Source organism: Apteryx mantelli, chromosome 3 (genome assembly GCF_036417845.1).
Source record: "Apteryx mantelli isolate bAptMan1 chromosome 3, bAptMan1.hap1, whole genome shotgun sequence".
Taxonomy (NCBI): Eukaryota; Metazoa; Chordata; class Aves; order Apterygiformes; family Apterygidae; genus Apteryx; species Apteryx mantelli.
The window spans coordinates 134,130,891-134,143,246 of NC_089980.1; the positions used below are offsets into that span (position 1 = coordinate 134,130,891).

A 12,356-nucleotide genomic window follows, 5' to 3' on the forward strand; every position below is an offset into this window, starting at 1 on the left:
CTCATCCATCAGGTGCCAAGGAATGTCCTATCTTGACTTGCTCCTTGCCATTTTGAGCAGGGAATGATAATATTTAATTCTGGTAAATGCTGGGCAAGAGCATAGGGAAGGCGGGACAAGTTTTGGAGCTGCCAGCTTGGAAATTGTCCTTTTTGGAATACAAATACAACACTGTTGATCAATCACTGCCTAGTTCTCCCACACAATAGGTTATAGGCAGCACTTTCACATCTATTTTTACAGAATCATACACAAGCCTCTCTGCCCCACCTCTTCTGGTGGAAGAACGTGACGTCGCAAGCTGATGACGACTTCAGGAGAGCCTCTCAAGAAAAAAATGCTCCTGCAAAGCTAGCTTATTCTTTGTCCATTGAAAGTAAAATATTTCAAAGGATAGGCAAGATATGGTTTTTACAATCTCTACTTTGGAGAGTGCCCAGAGGAGAGACAGGCTATTTAAACATAGGATGCTTTTCCTTGCTGGATGTGCTCCCAGGCGCCCAGTTCTGGAGGCTTTTTGCGCACCTTTTCCTGCAGTTGGCCAAATGGCATGACATGGAGTGCTTTTCGATGGCTCTGCTGGGTGTCTGCTGCTGTCCTCAGTGCGCTTGGTGGAAGAAGCCTGGGGCCTATTTTAAAAGTTATTTTGTGGAGTAGAGGGTGAAAGCAGTGTGGAGCAGGTGAAGACGGAGGCATGAGGTGAGGAAAGTAGCTCTGCAGGGAGCAGCTGGAGGATGTTTTGGGTATAGAGAGCTATTTGATAATTGTGAAGGCAATATTGGAAGGTGTTTTATCAAGTGCCTCCTTCTCCAGCCTTAGCTGTTACTGAAGAACTGGGAAATTGCCCTCACTTTTGCTCAGCTCCTGCTCCCTGCTCGTGCCTTCGTAATTGCCCTCACTTTTGCTCGGCTCCTGCTCCTTGCTCACGCCTTCAAAATTGTCCTCACTTTCACTTGGCTCCTGCTCCCTGAACGTGCCTTCAAAATTGTCCTCACTTTCGCTCGGCTCCTGCTCCCTGCTCATGCCTTCAAAATTGTCCTCACTTTCACTCGGTTCCTGCTCCCTGCTCGTGCCTTCGTAGTTGCCCTCACTTCCACTCGGCTCCTGCTCCCTGATCGTGCCTTCGTTATTGCCCTCACTTTCACTCAGCTCCTGCTCCCTGCTCGTGCCTTCGTAATTGTCCTCACTTTTGCTCGGCTCCTGCTCCCTGCTCGTGCCTTCGTAGTTGCCCTCACTTTTGCTTGGCTCCTGCTCCCTGCTTGTGCCTTCAAAGCGGTTGTGCAAGGACAGGTCCGGCTCTGAGAACCACCTCTGCATCCTGCTGATGTCATTTGTGAGATTGCTCAGGGCAGGGGCAGAGACGCATTTTGGATATGGTCTGCTGAGACTGCTGCTCCTGCCGTTGGGCTGCTCCGTCTCCAGTGTAGGGGTGCTGCCTTCAGCTCCCGCCTCTGGGCTGCTGCAGGCAGAACCGTCGTGCTGAGGAGCCCCTGGGTGTGCTGTGGGGAGAAGGAGCCTGTTAGGTGCTTTTTAGGTACTCTCTGAAGGTACCAGGGGACTTTCCCTGTGCAACCACACACTTTGCCAAATACAACCTTGCTGCCGACGAGCTAGAGGAGAAGTTAAGGAGGCAGAGAGGGCAATGTCCTGCGAGAGTGCAGTTCTAGGCCATAGTCAGCATCTAGGGGAGGAGCAGAGCTGTGCAGACGTTTACCATCTGGCATGGGTGTTGTTTTGTGAGTGTTGTCCTTTTGAGCTCCTGGAAAGCGTTCCAGGAGGCAAACGCTGCGATACCATATTAAACCCTCTGCACCTTTCTGCATGGCCACAGATGTCTTCCGATATGCAGTGAAAGAATGCAAAGCAGCAGCCCTGGCCGGGGACAATCATCAGTGCATCCCCCTACCTGTGGAGCTGTGTGTGTGCTCCGGTGACTCCTCGGCCGAGGGACTGAAGGGCAAGGCGATGTGCTCCCCAAATAGTGCTCGGCAGTTGTCTATTAGGAACTCGACCAGTGCTGTCACCTGCACACAGAAAACCACGGATTTAGAGATTTGCCTGTGCCGTTGCAGAGAGTGCCGGTGAGGGGCGCCCCCAGCGTTCAGAGGTGCTGCTTTGGTGAGCTTTTGCAAGGGCAGGGGTCTCTGCGGGCATGGCGCAGAGCTGCCCCCAAGGCGGTAGCGAGGGGGTGAATTCAAGAGACCTTGTCATTGCGCTCCTTTTGCACTGCCAGCGGGAGCCCGTTGTCCGTGCCGGGGCTCAGCAGGTTTGGCCCCACGCAGATGGCCAGGTTGCTGGCGTCCATCCTGCTGGTCTCCGCGTTTTCGCTGATGTGATGGAGCACAGCAAGCAAGCGCTGGAGCAAGAGGAGGTTTGCTCTGGGCAGGCTGTCAGCCACCCTGGGGAACACAAACCAAATGTGACGTTAATAATGCAGGGTGCAGGGGCCGCTCCTTCCTCCCTGGAGCGAGTGTGAGTTCCCTCCAAAATGGTGGGCCTGCTTCAAAGTCTTACTCTTTCAGCTGGTCAATTTTGTCCTGCTGGCTTGGCATCTCCAGCGCCTCCATCCACTTGTCGTAGAGGCTGTCCGAGAGGAGTTTGGAGGGGATGTTTCGCAGGAAGTCCTGCAAGGCCAAGGTACTCAGATGATGCTCTCAGCGCTGCCAGTGAGCGGAGAGGGAGCGTGCGCGTGACTTGAGCTCACGAGCAGGCAGGCTGCGTTGAGCTCCCTGCTCCCAAAGGTGCTCCTGAGCACTGAGCGCGCAGGGGGCTGCACGAGAACATGCCAAGTGCAGCGGTGTGAGTGCAGGAGCAGCACCCAGCTCATATCCGAGCCTTTGGTCTGGTCCTCCGTCTGAGTAGTCCTCAGTGAGGAGAGGAGGATGCTGAGGAGGAGGTGGAGGAAGTGCGTTTGCCATGGGCATGCAGGGAATCAGGGGCAGAACTGGGGGAACTGAAAAGGCGGTGGAGAAGAAAAAGGCCCAAGTGTCCTGAGCCTGAACCACTGAGTTTGGCTTCAGTAGGGGTTTAGCTTTGAGTGCCACCGAGGTCAGTGGAGGCACTGACGGAGGCCCATGCAGATTAGCCACGTGCTCTGAGAGCTAAAAGTCAGAGGACTTCACCTTCAGCACCACTGCCAAGAGGTGCACAGGTTTGCTGTCCAGGTCAGCGTTCTCGCCCTGGTTCAGCACCTCCTTCAGCTCCTTGCGGGCCTTCTCGCTGGCCGCTCTCCTGAAGATCCCCTCAGTGGCAGGCCCTTTCTCGTACAGTATGGCCAGGAGATCCTGCAGGAGGCAGCAGACAGTTTTTGACTTTGGGGTGCGCTCTGCTTTGCTTGGGTTAGTGTCTTGTTCTCACTCCATGGCGATTACAGTGGTAGTGACATGCTTGTCTCCCAGCCCACCCTCTTTTTGGCCTGGTGAACTCCACCGACTTCAGTGGAGTCATCCCTGCTTTCTTCCAGCAGAAAATGAGGCACAGGTCAAGGCTTCAGGTGCGAAGTCCCTCCTTCCCAAGCCAGGCTGAATGCGCAGCAGAGATTTCTTGGAAGAAAAAGAAGCCTCTGTGCAGGAAAAGCCAGAAGCAGCATGCCTCCATCCCCAGGCTTGCTTACCTGCACTGGCTGGGGCAGGCCACCATCCTCCCCGCAGACCACTGCCAGAGGCTGGCCAAAGAGAGCCGCCCTGGGGCCAGAGTCGAGCTGCCCTGGGCGGTCCCCGCTGGCAGAGGCTCCTCGCCGAGCAAGTGGCCAAGATATCAGCGGCCTTCTTGCCTTCGCTCCCTCTGCTGCAAGCAAAAGCAAAGCCAAACTCAGTGTAGAAGATGCGGCGGAGAGAGCCGGACGGTGCCGCTTGTGTGTGTGCGGCGCCCTGTGCTGCAGGGTCTCCTCCAGCTTGTGCAGAGGCGCAGAGGTTTTGCATGGTGGCAGGCAACAAGCAGCGTGTCAGAAGGCAGCTGCTCCGTCTCTTTCTCAGACTCACCAGGCAAGTGGCCAAGGCCCTCTTGCACGTCGGGAGGGTCCGAGCGGGGGCATTTCTTGGCGTCAGCCTGCTGCGAGAAACGGGTGAAGGTCACAGAGGTGCCCCTCAGCAGCCGGGGCCGCGAGGGAGTTGCTGCAGCGACGCAGGCATCTGCGCGAGGCTCCCGGGAGAAGCGGAGGGCGCCCAAGGGCTGCGGAGGAGAGGCCGGAGGTGCGGGCCCGACGCTGCCCCTCTGTGCCACGGGGGCTGTGGCAAAGGCTCCTGCGCAGCCAGCGCCCCCGAAGCGGCCCTGCAGCCCGCAGCCCCCGCACGGCTGGAGGCTGCTGCTTCGGTGCCCAGCAGCCCCAGCGCGGCACGAGGGCTCTGCCCGTGGCCACGGGGACGGTGCGCCCTGCCGCGCTCTGCCTGGCACGAGGCATTTGCTGCCTTTGCCCGCCCCGGGGAGCCGCCCCAGGGGCTGAGCTAGCGCGCGTGCACAGGCAGCGCGGGCAGGGAAAGGGAGCCCTGCTCACCTCTGCCGAGATCAGCGTCTCCACGGTCACCGCCGTCAGCGACACCTCCTAGGCGAGAGAGCAAAGAGGCGCCGTGAGGAACTGGCCAGCTTTGGGCGGCTTTGGGGAAGCCGAGGCGCTGTCGGGGCGCAGCGGGCGGCGTGAGGACACTTACGGGACGGCAGAAGCCGACGAGCTCGGTGAGGAGGCGCAGGGAGGGCAGTCGGGTGAGCCTGGCTCCCGGGGCTCCTGGGCTCTGCCTGTGCACAGGGAAGGGCACGCCAAGAGCTCTGTCAGCGCCAGCCCTCGCTGCTCTCTGCTGCCAGCCAGCCCCGCGCTGCCGAGGGACCCCCAAGCCCGAGAGCCTGCGGCAGCGCTGGCTGGGAGCAGCGCTCTGCGGCGCCCTGCCTCCTGCTGCCCACGGGCCTCCTCCTCGTGGGGACGGACGGCAGCGACTCGGGGTGCCCGCGCCTGCCGGCGAGGAGCTGCGGTGGCAGCTCCTGGGCTCGCTGGCGACTGCGAGCACGAGGCTGAGCAAGTCCCGCCGCTGTGCCCAGGAGCTGCCCTGGGCGGCGGGTGCCCCTTTCCCCAGCGACGTTCCGGTGTTTCTGCGTGCAGCTCCACCTGGAGCACTCGCCCGCTCTCAGCCCTACGGCGGCACGCGGAGTTCCCCGGCAGAGCTTACCGGAGCATCGTGTCCAGCCAGAGCTGCTTCACCTCCTGCGACCTGCAGCGCAAAGGAGAAGCGGCCTCAGCCCACGCTGCTGCTGCTGCTGCTGCTCCTGCGTGGGACAGAGCTGGCCCCGAACAGCTCTCGCCCCCGTGGGCAGAGTGCCAGGGCCAGGGCTGAGCCGTGCGGGGCAGGAGAGGGGCTCGCGCAGGGCCCTGGCAGGTGTCGCCCAGACTCACCCAAAAGTGACCACGCAGAGGTCGCTGGGCCAGACGAGGATGAGGGTGCGGCTGCACTTGAGGCCGAAGACCTCCTCCTCCTCCTGCTCCTGCTCCTTGTCCTCAGGCCTGGCCGCGGCCGCCTCCTCGCTGCACAGCACCCAGAGCTCGCTGAGCCGCACGCGGTGCTGCAGGCGGAAAGTGGGGCCGCATCTGCCGGGAGGAAGAGCAGGGACTCATCTGTGGGTGTTTGCCGTGGGGGCAACCCCAGCTGTCCCCCATGGCAGAGCCATTTCCAGGGGCAGAGCCATGGGAACGGTGGCCCTGAGCCGTGGGCAGTAGCAATGAGCCTCCTTCGCAGCACACACGCAGAGGACTTTGGAGAAGTCGCTGCTGGGCAATGATAGCAGCGGGATGCTTGGTGAAGGCTTGCAGATGAGAAGGACAAGAGCAGGAGCCTGTCCTGTTCTCCTTGCACCTCCCCTCATTAAAGACATGCTTTGTGCATTCATGGATCCCGCAGGACCCCTTGGGGCGAGGAATGTGCCTGGGGACGGGTGGTGGAGGCCGAGGCGGTGTCGGGGAGGAAGGAGGGCTGCGATGGCTGCTCTTACTTGAAGCTGGCGATGGCGACGGCGTGGGGGAAGAGCAGCAGGTGCCTGCGGCGCGTGCGCTGGTGCCGCGTCACCTGCGCACGGAGGGCGAGCAGGAGCTGGGGGCTGCTGCTGGAGACGAAGGCGCCGAGCGGCGGCGGGGGCCGGGAGGCTGCGCGGCCCCAGAGGCGGCGGCGGGCGCCAGGAGGCGCGGGGCCGGGGGCCCCGGGCTGTGCCCGCGTGCCGGCAGCGGGGCCGGCAGCGCCCCGGGCGCCGCAGCAGCTGGCCTGGCCCATGGCGCCGAGGCCGGGCGGACGGCTGCGGTGCGGCCGTGTCCCGCGCCTGCGTGAGGCTGGAAGCGCGTCCCTGTGCCGAGCAGTGCTGCCGGGCTGGGAGTCACCTCCGCCTGTGCTGCGCCGTGCTGGCACAGTGCCCACCCGGGGTACACGCTGCTGGCCGTGGCCAGGTCGCCGCGGTGCCGCCGCGGCACATTGTGATGCACCAGCTGGGCCCACAAAGGTGCATTGCTGGCTCGTGGTCAGCTTGTTGCCCACCAGGTCCTTTTCTGCCAAGCTGCTTTCCAGCAGCTCGGCCCCCAGCCCGTCCTGGTGTTCTTCCTCCCCAGGGGCAGAACTTTGTGCTTCCTTTTGTTGAACTTCAGGAGGTTCCTCTGCCCGTTTCTCCAGCCTGTCGAGGTCCCTCTGAATGGCAGCACAGCCCTCTGGGGTGTCAGCCCCTCCTCCTAGTTTTGTATCATCAGCAAACTTGTTGTTAGAAAGTTGCAGAGCAAGGGCTTGTCTCCCTTCTGGTGTGCCGTGGGTCTGTCAAGATGCCTAGGAGCCAGAAGCAGCCGGCTTTTGTAGTGTCATGAGAATCTCCTGGCTTTAGGAGATGCTCCCTGGCTGTGGGCTCTCAGGCTGTGAGATGATTTTATCCATGGTGAAGCAGGTGTGAAGGCATCACCATGTAGTCAGAGAAGATGTGCACCTGCCATTTCCTCCAGCACCTGGGAGCAGTTCTCTAACTCCCCAATGACATCTTGAGATACAATATAAGGCTGAGGCAATGGCAGGGGTGAGGAGGAGGAGGTGGGGAGAAAAAAGAGGACTATTACATGTGCTCAGTTACCAAAACCACCATGGCACTGGCCTAACCCTTGTTTTTCCCCCATGCTGGATGCTGCAAAGAGCTCTGCGTGGTAGTTAACGCAGGCTTTGCCAGTGACCACATGTGCTGCCCAGGAGGTTGTTTTCCAGCAGCTTTTACAGAGAGGTGGAAATGCTGGTTCTGCCTTGCCTGTTCAGTGAGACTCAGGATGGGTCTCGGTGAGCTGGTGTGTGACAGGGTGCTGAGAGGCAGGAGGGTTGGGGGGAGCCTGGCACCACGTTCACTCAGCTGCACAGGATTGCTGGGGCCCGAGCGGGGCTGTTGCAGGCTTGGGAGTCCCTGCGCCACGGTGACCCTGTGCAAACTGGCTGCGTTCAGCTTCCGCCATCCAAACTTTCTGCAGCCTTTCATAACTGAGAAAGGAAGGAGGCTTTGAAGGAGCCATTTTTAAGGAATGCAGTGCTGAACTGTTGAAGAAGGACGTCAGTGGGCGTATTGCCTTCCCAGAACATTGCCTTGTGTTTGGAGAGGAGCCTGGCTGCTTCTGAACTTACAGGCACACTTGCTTGTTGTACTGCTCCACACTTATGTGAAATTGGGATGAAGTTTGGTTCTCTGTGGTGCTGAGAGGGAATCTGAGGGTGCAGTTCTAACACTTTTGGACTACAGAGATGAGATTTAAGCTCTTGGTCTTGGAAGTAACTCTCCCTGAACCAACAGACTGTTATCTTCAAGCAGGAATCACAGAACTGTAGAATGATCTAGGTTGAAAGGGATTCTGGAGGTCTCTGCTCTAACCCCCCTACTCAAAGCAGAGGCAAATGCAAAGTTAGGTCAGATTGCTCAGGACCTCATGCTGCCTAGTTCTGAAAATCTGCTGGCTCATGAAAGCAGAGAGCTCATCGCCTGGCAGATATGCCGTGAAAGCGCCCCGCTGAACTAGATTCACGTGTCACCTCAGGGCCAGTGTAATAAACCACTGTGCAAGATTCAATGGGAGAGAAGAGTGATACTTGTTCCCAGAACCCACCAAACCAACTGACTTGAACCATTCCCTCAGGCGGGGACAGTTGCAGCAGTACAGAAATAGCACTCCCTGTGCCTGTCCTTTGCCCACAAAACCTCTCGGCCTTCTGCAGCCAGGCAGGGACCACAGGGCTTGACCAAGCCGAACACCTGCTCTTGGACAGAGCCATTGGATGTGGAGCAGGTGGGCAAAGCCCTGAGGGAGAGTCAAGAAGCCTCCAGCAGCCCTGGGAATGGCTGAGGCAAGGAGGGCATGACTGTCCTGTGTGTGCACCAAAGAACCCAGGGCACACAGCGGGCACAGAGGCAGCGAGAGGGAAGAAGCGTGAGATGGGCAGAGCGGCGTGAGAGGGCTCCTTGGGCAAAGCAGCCCATGACACGTGCTCTCTCCACCCGTGTGGGAGCTCAGCACAGAGCTGGGCAGAGGCCCCCCCTGCGCCTTGCCCACCATCTCTCTTGGCACCCACCTATCCCCTCAATCACCCTGATCAGGGTGTCCCATGGAGGGCAATTCCCCAACACCCTGACCGTGGTCCATGCCTGGGCACTGCATCCCTCTGCCTCGACCTCATGGCGCAAGGGCAGCGCGTTTCACTCCAGATCAGAAGGTTGTGTGTCCGAATCACACCGGGGTCAGGCTTGGGGCTGCACTGGGTTCCCATTGTATTGCCTGTGCTTTTCCTTTGAGCTAACCTGCGTTAGGTGCAGGACCAGCAGAGCATCCCTGGTGGCCGTGTGAGCGTGCACCAACTGGGAAGAGTCTGGAAGCTGATGAGCCCCGGTAGTCTCCTCCGCCCAGCATTGCAGGTCAGGGCCAGTCAAGCAGTGATCCCAGTGACACAGAGCATGGGTTGGCAGTCAGGGCCTCTGTTCCATGCCAAAAGGAGTCTCCAACGATTGCCATCCTCCTTACCTGCAGCCAGACCCAATCCCTTCCCTCTAAGTGCCCTCTGTAGCCTCTGCCTCCTGGGACATGTCACAGGCTTCCTGCCTCCACCACTCTCTTGCCTCCTCACACCCTCACTTATCCTACGCTTGTGCTCTGGTGCTGCAGGGTCCCTGCAAAAATCCTGCTGCTCTCCTCTTTGTCCTCTCTGATAGCACAATCTGCTATCTTTGTCCTGTACCTGCAGCAGCAGCTTGAGCAGAGGCACCTCTTGCATGACCCCTTTCCCTTACCTGGTGTTGAGGAGATGCACCAGGTACTCCCATACCCCAGACCCAAGCGGGGGTTGTGTTTGTGATGTTTATAGGATTTGTGATGTTTATAACATCCACACTATTTCTGCACCAATTCTCAGCCTTCTGTGGTCTCTCAGGGTCCCCTAAGACCCCTCTATGTGCTAAAGACTGTGTTATCTGTCAGGTTGCTCTTTGCAACTCCTGGCTGCAGCCTCCTCCTCTCCTTCCTCACTCCCTCCATCCCTATCTCCCTCCTGCCCTCCTCCATTAGTGCCTCACCCTTCCTACTAGCATTTGCCCACATTTGCACATAGCCTGCAGTCCTTCTAAGGTGTGTGCACAGTGAGATCAGACGTAATGGTCTCAAAGGCAGTGGTCCCTGACTGAGCTGTCCTCTACTGTGGGTAAGACTGTGGGTAAGACGCAGCTGTTTGCCAGCAGGCTGGCAGAAGCACCAGGCAATGGTGACCACCAAAGAGAAAGCAGGGCACTATCACCATCACTTCCACTGTGGCCAAGCTGTGCAAAGGAAAAGGTCGAGCCTGCAAGGAGTCAAACCTGCAGTCTCCTGATCCGTAGTCAGGTGTGTTGTCCATGGCACCACTGGCCCTGGCCATCCTGGCATCCTGGTGGGCTACATGTGGCGTGCTGAGGCACAGTGATGCTGACATGGAGGGGATGTGGAGTTAGAATCTGAGATGGTCAATGCATTAAAAAAAAAAAAAGTTTGCAAGAAAACTCTGGTCCGACCTCCAGCTCAAAGTACAATCATTTTCAACATCAGCTAAGGATCAGATTGCTCAAGGCCTGATTAAGCTGAGTTTTGAATTTCTCCAAGCATGAAGAGTCCCCATCCCTCTCAGCCCCCATTCTAGGTCACCCTCCTGCTGAAATTTTCTTATATTTAATTGGAATTTTCTTCCATAGCATTTCTGTTTGTTCCCCTCATCTCTTTGAGAAGAGTCTCATTGCAGCTACTCTATAGCCACTCATTACATAGCTGTAGACAGAAGTCTGAACACAGAATCCCTGAGCTTGGAGATCATCTAGTCACCTCTGGAGAATGTCTAGTCCAACCCTCTTAGGGTCGTCTACAGCAGATAGGTCCAAGGACAGAGACTGCCAAATTTCTCTGGGCAACCTGTCCCAGTGTTCAGTCACCCTTACAATAAAAAAAAAAAAAAAAGAGAGAGAAAAAAAGTTTTTTTCTTATGTTTGAACAGAATTCATTGTATTTCATTTTGTGCCTGTTGCCTCTTGTGCTGTCACTGGGCACCACTGAGAAGAGTCTCCGTCTTCCTTACACCCTCCCTTCAGATCTTTAGACACACTGACAGGATCCACTCTGCGCTTTCTCTTCTCCAGGCAGAACAGTCCCAGCTCTCTCCGCCTCTCCTCATATGAGAGATGCTGCAGTCCCCTAATCATCTTAGCAGCCGTCCACTGGACTCGCTCCAGTAGGTCCGTGTCTTCCTTGCACTTGGGAGACCAAAAGTGGACCCAGCACTCCATACGTGGCCTCAGCAGTGCTGAGCAGAGGGGAAGGATCACCTCCCTCCACCTGCTGGCAGCACCCTTCCTAACGCAGCCCAGGGTGCTGTTGGCCTTCTTTGTCACAAGGGTACACTGCTGAATCATCTTCAGCTTGTTCTCCAGGAGCCCCTGGCTCTTTTTGGCAAAGCTGCTTTCCACACCCTGCCACTGCAGCCTGTCTTCATACACAATGTGCTCGAGGCCCCTGACCATCCTTTTGGCTTTGCATTGGCCTTGCTGCAGTTTGTCAATGCCTTGCAAAGTCCTGCACCTAACACAGACTAGCCCCACGGGAAAGCAGAGGCAATACAACTGCTGCTAGATGCTTAACCAAGCCTGACACTGATGTGAGTCGGCCAAACAGCCTTCTGATCTGGAGTCAGACACACTGCCTTTGCACCACAAGGCTGGAGGCATGCAGCACCCAGGCACAGAGCGTGCCCTGCGTGGTGGGGATGTGCTGTCCATGGGGACCACCAACACATTCCTCATTACCCGCTAATATATGCACAAAGGCCATCACTGCACAGCAGTCTTTTGTGCTGCCCTTAAGGGCTAAGGGCTTACCAGTTACAATCGCTTTTTAAATGAGAATTGACCCAGGCAGCTTGATTTCCTTTCTGGAGTTAATGGCTTGGTAGTTAGCAGCCCTTCTTCTGCAGCTAAGAGCACTTTCTATAGGGGAGTGGAGTTTTGCTGAGAGCCTGTGACCACCAGGTGGGCAAGAGAGGGTCAGCTGTTGGTGTAGAGAGACACTCAAGGTTCATGAGGGGTTAAGCAGGAGAGATTTAATAAAGGACTTACGCTCTAAGCTGCATGGGGACCCCCAGGAGCAGAAACTACTGTACGGGAAGCAGTCAGAGGTTGCTGACAAAATGGAATATGCATGCCTGGCCCTGATGGCAATTTGGTCAGTGTGTAGTTTCACACACTGGGCCTGCTACCACCTACTCTGCCACTCACTGACTCCTTGCCAGATCTTCTGCAGGTGTTCTCACTACAGAGCCTTAGCAGGATTTCGGGCCAAAGGTCACTTGGTTAATTCTTTGTATCTTGCAGATCTTATTGCCATAGTTATTATTGACATCCCTTATCCCCTATGCCTATATGTACTGTAAATGGGCGTGAAGCTTGGTCCCCTCGATGAGAAAGCAAACATTTCATTTTTTAAAGCCTTTATTGCTGCATGATGTTTTGGTTCTGAGGTGCATATTGAATTGGGTATGGCTGCTCATATGGATTCTGGCAGAGTTTTCCATCATCTCATCCATCAGGTGCCAAGGAATGTCCTATCTTGACTTGCTCCTTGCCATTTTGAGCAGGGAATGATAATATTTAATTCTGGTAAATGCTGGGCAAGAGCATAGGGAAGGTGGGACAAGTTTTGGAGCTGCCAGCTTGGAAATTGTCCTTTTTGGAAGACAAATACAACACTGTTGATCAATCACTGCCTAGTTCTCCCACACAATAGGTAATAGACAGCACTTTTACATCTATTTGTACAGAGTCACACACAAGCCTCTCTGCCCCACCTCTTCTGGTGGAAGAACGTGATA

At 56.8% G+C, this 12,356-nt stretch overlaps 1 pseudogene; it reads right to left on the reverse strand.

Annotated features, from left to right (window-relative positions):
• Positions 1 to 452: 452 nt before the first annotated feature.
• Positions 453 to 11,013, reverse strand: LOC136991630 (T-cell activation Rho GTPase-activating protein-like; annotated as a pseudogene).
• Between the last annotated feature and the right edge of the window lie 1,343 nt (positions 11,014 to 12,356).